This window comes from Corvus brachyrhynchos, unplaced genomic scaffold (genome assembly GCF_000691975.1).
Source record: "Corvus brachyrhynchos isolate BGI_N302 unplaced genomic scaffold, ASM69197v1 scaffold32, whole genome shotgun sequence".
Lineage (NCBI taxonomy): Eukaryota > Metazoa > Chordata > Aves > Passeriformes > Corvidae > Corvus > Corvus brachyrhynchos.
The window spans coordinates 1,355,451-1,362,950 of NW_008237919.1; the positions used below are offsets into that span (position 1 = coordinate 1,355,451).

Below are 7,500 nucleotides of genomic sequence, written 5' to 3' on the forward strand. Positions count from 1 at the left end.
TCTCTCTTTCTTTATCTTTTTAAATGTTGTATTGACTTATGGTATGTGAGCTGTTAAGATCATGCAGACTTACAAACATCTTCATTTACAACTGGAAACTTCTGACTTTTTAAATCTTTGATATTTAAATTGCATTTTCATATGTATAGAAATTGTTCAGTAACACCATTTTAAGTAATCCTTTAGTTCAACCTTTGTCTTTCTAGTCTAAACATTTTTTTTTTATTTCTCCAAAGTTTATCTGGACTTTTTCAATATGATGTATGTCAAGGAATCAGCCTAAGTGATAAAAGCAGGAAGGGAAAGTCTGCATCAGTGAGTATTTATATTGGCAAGAGCTGACAGTTTTATAAAAGAAAAACAAACACCAAGGCTGTTCATTTCTGAAATGAAATCAACTTCACTTCATTTCTCTCAGGAAAACATCATCACATGAAATGATATAAATCAGTATTGATATCAGTAAGCTTCAAACTAGAAGAGACAAATGCACTCTGCAGCACAGTAATTCAATGGCTCCGAGTCAAGTTTACTGTTGTATCTTTTCTACTAATCATTGTAAAAATTCCCTGTGAAATAATTATCCCTAAAACAATCAAGACAGTATATCTCTATAAAGGAGAGGATTGATTTAACAACAAACTCTAGATTTATCTGTATTGATTAGAGGGCATTCAGTGTAATTTTAGTGAATTATGTTTGGCTTTCATTTCCCAGTAGAAATTTTTCTTGTGATGATCAAAAGGTAAATTACAAACTACTACATGGGCTTTTGTGTGCCATGTACATAACATCCAACTATTACTTTTTAAAGAAACATTGATGTAGGAAAGGAAATAAATATTGGGGATTTTTTTTATACATGATATCTTACTATAAAAATCGTATGACTGAGTTTATAGCACTTACCTAAGAGCCTGATGTCATCTTCTCAATTCATTAATACAGAAATCAGGACTGCACTAAAGAGTCTGTGCTAAAGGAACAAATCCAAGATCATCTTATGAGAATAGAATTAGAAAGATTAAGAAAGTAATATGATTTTTCTTCTTAAATAGGAGTAATTTCAAAGCAGCTGTTAACACTTTCATGTCTGAAACTTCCTTTCTGGCACAAGGGAGAACTAAAGGAATCAGACAGATTCAAAGACAATTTAATGTAGCTGTAAGTCTGACACTGCTGCTGATACAATTTAATTTAGAACTAATTAGAACTAAGAAGGCTAGTTATTTTGTCAACTGCAAGTGTGTTAGTTCCAGTCATTTTTAATCCAATGTAACAAAGATAAAGAGTCTAACTTACTTTGTTTAGTTAATAACATTAGGCCAGAAGGATCACCTAGTCATTTCGTGTTACCCAATACATTGCTAATATAAACAATGTCTAATTACAGTGACTACATACTCCCATGAAATGACCAATTAGAACATTTGCTGATTGTACATGTTCACTGTTAGAGACATTTCCACAGGCTTTCTGTGGGTTGTATTCATAAATTCTACCCCAGCTGGTAGGAAGCATAAGAGCAGAATATGAGAGGAAGAAGTTTTTAAGCAGCACAAAGGACATTTAAATTCTGAGACAGAGTTTCCATGCAAAAATATATCAAATTAAAATATAATTTTTAGTATTCCCTAGGAGTATGTAATATTGCACATTTATATGCTCTTCTTGCTGAATCAAGCAGATCATATGGTGTATTCAAGACTCATATGATAAAGAAGATATGTGTTAGCATTTTAATATTTAGACCAACAAATACAGAGTGATTTCATTTTTCTTACAAAGCTGATTTATTGACTATAATCTGTAGCTGGTATGAATTATGCCAGAGTAGTCTCTTATTTATTTTTGTTACTTTACTGATGAGTCAATAACTGTCCCCTGAAAATATTAGTCCAGCATGTGCCAATGTTCTGTAAAGTGGCAAAATCTGACAATGATATTGACAGCATGTGTTAAACTCAAATTAAAATCAAAATTTAAAAAATACAATAAATGAGAACAAACTCTTCCTTGTCTAAAGAAAAATTGCTGACACTGTAAAAATTGCTTTTTTAACGATTGAATTATTATCCTTTAAGTAATCATGTTGAAAAATTTGCTAGATCCGTTAAAGTAAATAACAGTACTTCAGTATGTGCATTGCCAAACCTAATTAACACAAAAAGTATTAGAAATACTGGAAACAATGAGACACAGTTATCTAGACAAATAAAGAAATTAATTTACAATGATTGCAATCAATGCATATATCACAGCCAAGTAAAAATTGGATACTGAAAAACTATCTGGAAGTATTGATGTTAACAATTGCTCTGCAGGCGTCGAAAATGCCTGGCTGCCACACATGCCAGTGCAGTCTCAATCCTTCTCTTGCTTCAGTGAGTTCAAATGTTGCCACTCAGGTCAGTGTGATAGTGTCAGGTGCTTTTCCTATTCTTCTTAGGCAATGCCCTAAACAATACTAATCTACTTACATGAAAGTTTTCCTTTGAATAAAAGGATACATGATAATCTACATGTCTGTCCACTAGAATCTGAGAGAATTAAAATGTAGCTTAAAACCCACATCATGTAAATAATTACAATTTGGTAAAAGCTAAAAACAAAAATTAAAAAATGTTTTCTTAAATTAATTAGTATATACTGAATGTGTGCTACATTGTCTTGTCCAGCATATTTAAAAATGAAATATATGATAAACTTTGTCTTATTACAATTATATTAACAAAATAAAGTAATTAAAAGACTCCTACTTTTTTTTCTAGAAGAAAAGAAAGAGACAGAAATTATTAAACTATCCAGAAAAGAATCAAAGCTTTTATATGGAAAACAATTCTTTGAGCTGAATTGCAATAAATCAATAAGATGGTTATTTTTCAATAGGTAATAATTGTCTTTATATAAACCGAAAATATTGTTTGGGGTGATTAATATACAATGCCACATTATGCATTTGAGAGTGTCAATGCATAATTCTTAGTTCTAATGTTATTATGTAATTGAGAGAACATGTTCATTTGCCCTAATAACTACTAAGATGCACTTAATAAAATGAAATGTAATAATACTTGTAATTTAATCTATTCATGGGAGTAATTTTAAAAGTCTAGCATTCTCCTTAATGTGGATAACATTCATAATTTATAAAGTGTTGTGATGCAGAATTGACAATGCCATTGTTTTTTACACTTTGAGATGAATCTGCAGGCTTCATTATCTGCATACCAACCTCAGGATTATCAAGGGCAAACAAAAGATAATTAACACCAGAAACAGGCAAATGCAGGAGATACTCAGTGAGGTTTTTCATTTAATGTGGAACCTTTGAAAACTGGGAAAAGGAATAACAGTTCAAAATCCTTTTTTTTTCCCCTTCGCAGAAAACTATTCCAGTATGCTTTTTATTTCCTACATTTTAAATATCATGGTTTTTGCTATAAAATTATATTGGCATGGTCAGCCTTAGATACATTCAGTAAATGAATGTGTTAAGACAAGTTTTTTTCCCAAAGTACTAAGTGTTCATTTTCTGTGGTGGTTTTTTTTGTCTAGAACAGTAGATGGGTAACTATGGTATATATTTTCAAATGCTATAGTTTCACTTGCCCACAGCAAATCTGTAAATAAATCACTTAACTTTTCCTTGCCTCATTGTGCCATTCTCTAATGATGAAAACTTCTACTACACAAATTTGATTAATGAATAAGATGTATTTTTATGTTAATAGCTTGTAGGAAAAAGCATGCGAGACTGCCTTGAGTGTTTTTATATGTACTCACAGCAGAATAATAAAGGTATACTAAATGCTGATATCCGAGAGAGTGTATTTCAATCAGTAAGGATTACTGACATGTTTCTTTTTAGTTCTTTGAACAAGAAGTCTTGACTAAGATTCTGCATTGCACTCAAAAATATTTGCCATGTAACTAATAATTTCAGAAATTAACCAGTGAAGATCCTCCACAAAGAGAATCTTTTGAATGCAAGGCAAAGAAGCATTATATGGTTAGACTCTAATCTGTGAATGAACACACTTCTACAAAAGGTCCAGGCAAAGTCATTTTACAAATGGAAATGCAGGACAGTGGCATTCAGAGTTTTACACAACTTACAGATGTTGATGACGGTTTAACTCCCCACCTGTTATTTACATAAGAAGTTATTATCACAGGGGAATGTGATTATTAGCCTATGAGCTATCCATGAAAGATTTAACCATTTGTGTTTGAAGACCTTGGTGTATTACCATACCTTCACATTTTACAATTTAGAACTGGAAATGCCTTTTAAGTAACTAATCCAAAAATTATATACAATCAGTAGGAGCTCGCTTTCCACCCAGCACAGGGAGCTCAGAGCACTCTACACAGGGATGATGGTTACACTCTAAGATTCAAGCTGCAACATAACTTGATGAGTCTTGTTCTCTTCCAGAAGGCCTGATGCCAGTTATAATGGTTCCTTCATTATCAGGGTTGTCCCTTATTCCTTCTTACCAAACCTTTTTCCTCTTGGTCCTGATTCACCCTGAACAGTGACAGGCACCAGAAGGTGCATGGGACAGGGAAGCCCATATGAGCACACTGCCCCCGCCCTAGGAAACAGGGAGAGGCTGAGGCCAAGGGCTCTCCACATCCTTGGATATCCAGACAAGTATTTATATCCAGACAAGCATTTAAGGCCATGAAATCCCACAGAAACTATGTGGTTGATGATCAGTTCAGATGAGTCAGCAGTGTGCCATTGAGATCAGCAGGGCATTGGGCATCCTGAGGTGTGTCAAGCACAGCATATCTACCAGGTGGAAAGAGACTGTCCCACTAGGCTCAGCCTCACCTCAAGTACTCTGCACAGTTTTGGTCAACGTAATACATCACAATGTGCCCAAAGGAGGTTATCAAAAATGCCAAAGGGACTAGAGGGCATGACTTATGAGGAGCAGATGAGGATATTTTGTTTATTCATCTCAGAGAAGAGGAAGGTGCAGAGTGATCTCATTGCTGTCTACAACCTCCTCATGAGGGGGAGTGGAGAGGGAGGTATTGATCTCTTCTTTCTGGTGTCCAGTGATGGAATGTATTAAAGCTACACAAGGGTGAACTCAAACTGGATATTATGAAAAATTCTTCACTGAAAGGGTGGTCAAAGAAAAGAACAAGCTCTTGAAGAGCTTGGTCATGGTTCCAAGGCTCCTGTTGGTGTTCAAAAAGCATCTGAATGATGCTCAGCTTCATGGTCTATATTTTTTTATGTGGTTTAACTTTTAGGTTGCCCTATGTGGAGGCAGGATTTGGGGTCAATGATCCTCATGGGTGCCGCCCAGCTCAGGATACTCTGGGAATCTATGATGCTAAGTACTGGAAATCTCAGGCACTGAGTTGTCATTCTTCGACTAGTTGTCATTCTAGTTTCTAGATACTTCTGAAAAATAGAGCTCCAAACTTTTCCCACACTCAGTGGGAAGCTTTAAGATTAAGAAAAAATGAAGAATCAAGATAGTAAAACTCCTAAGTGCTACAGCGATCTAAAAAATTTTTTTAATTAAAATTCCTTTTTTAAGGACATTGGCTTCAGTTCTGCAAATATTTGTACAAAAGCTTTTTAACCTAAGGTCTTTAAAATTAAATGTACCATGGCTAGAAGAGAGACCATGTCCCTTTGAACTAATAGAGAATATCAGTTCCCTCACATAAATTTATTTATTTAAAAGCCCCCATCCTTTCATTGAATTCATCTTCTATTTAACTCCCTTTCCCCTGAAGGAAAATAAGGTATATCCTCTACTATCTGGAGATTACTGTAAATACATTTTATGGAGTATGATACCCTTTTTAATTACACACAGGAAAACACAATCAGAGTAGGTCCAACTTGATTACCAGGTGAGACAGTAAAAAACACACCATGGCAAATGGGGTAGTGGGCAGTGGTGGGCTCTGTGACAATCCCTGCTCTCCCTGAACCCCATCCCTGCCTTCTGTAGCAGGAGAGGCAGCCTTTGTTTATAAAGTCCAGAGGACATACACAGACAGAGTAGATAATGTAGAGCTTCTCCATTACAGAGATATTTCAGTAAAGTCTTTCTTTCGTGCTTTATCCTTCCAACTTCTACTACAACTACCAGTAATAATAAGAACAATAAAATAATGGTAATAACAATAATAATGAAACCTGTTTGCTAATCTTCACATTTATTAAGAGATTTTTTTCTGAAAACTTTTCTCTGGACCTATCCTCCACAGTATTTCTAAACATCTTTTAAGTGGTGTTCATGGGTTTATTTTAAGAGTTTATTATAGACCAGGATTTTCAGAAATCTGTAGTAAATAACAAGAAATACTCAATGCTTAGCAGCTGGAGTTATTCAAAGCAGCATACACTCTTCTTATTTATATATTTTTATATTTTACATTATACTTAGCATATATCATTTTTATGCAGTTTCATTTTCTACACATTTAGTTTACCAGGATGCAGGTTTTGCAAATGTATGTGGTTCTTTCTGGAAAGGTGCAGTTCCAGATGCAGCAATATCTGGTCCTCTGTGCAAAACTCCCACCTGTGTTAATGGGAATTTGTGATGAAGTGAGAACTACAGGTAATTATATAATGAAATGCAGATATGAAAGATGTGTTAATGGCAGAACACTAACATAATCATTGTGTGCGCATGTGAGTATGAAAAAGCCAAAAGTTGTTTGTCAAAATTTGAAAAACTAATAGTTGAGATTATAGGAACTAAGTCTATTTTTGTTTTGCTTGATAACCTTTCTAAGAGAATACAATATTACTTTTTCTGCTGCTGAGTCCCTGTCATTCAAGGTAGCCTACCAGTATGGTGAACTGCTTGAGCCATATATAAAGGCTCACATGCTATGATTTATGCTATAATTTGGAGTCAGTTACATTCATTTCTGCTAATATGCAGATATTGAAGCCTTAGAATTCTCATTCAGGAGGGACCTATTTGCATCTTACTATGACAGTTCCAAGTCTGTATTCCCTGTATGGATGAAAACTTCAGAGTGACAGAGCTTCATCAGAACTAAAGGAGCTTCCACAAACAGGGTGCCTGTGGAAAGAACTACTTTCAGCTGGTATATGAGGGATGATGAGCTCCTTTTAGATCTATACATCTAGCAAATTTTTGAGAGTTCTTGGAAAAAAGTAGAGAAGGTTTAAGAAGATTGGCAATAAATCCTTAAATTTAAAATAAACATCTTCAAGTGTATCAAAAGGACTAGATGTAACATACACTGGATACCAGTTGATTTTTCTCCCTTGCAGGTGTATTTATGAAAGCACATGCACCGCAAAATATGCACCCCCAAGCTTGTTGCCTGAGGATGAAATAATAGTCGATGATAACTCTTCCAAAAAGAACTGCCTTTGTGCTACATTTAAACTCAGTGCTCATGTTCTAGCATTAAACCAATAAAGAATTTTCTGTTTCAAGTTGTGCTATATGTGGTGAGGAGGCACCAAATTTCAAC

At 34.5% G+C, this 7,500-nt stretch overlaps 1 long non-coding RNA gene across 1 annotated transcript in view; it reads right to left on the reverse strand.

The window, feature by feature from the left end:
• LOC108446460 overlaps nucleotides 1-7,500 on the reverse strand; it is a 48,305-nt gene that overhangs the window by 34,773 nt on the left and 6,032 nt on the right. The window contains exon 2 of the long non-coding RNA XR_001861636.1: nucleotides 910-976. This is a non-coding gene — a long non-coding RNA (uncharacterized LOC108446460). The remainder of the gene's footprint in view (nucleotides 1-909; nucleotides 977-7,500) is intronic.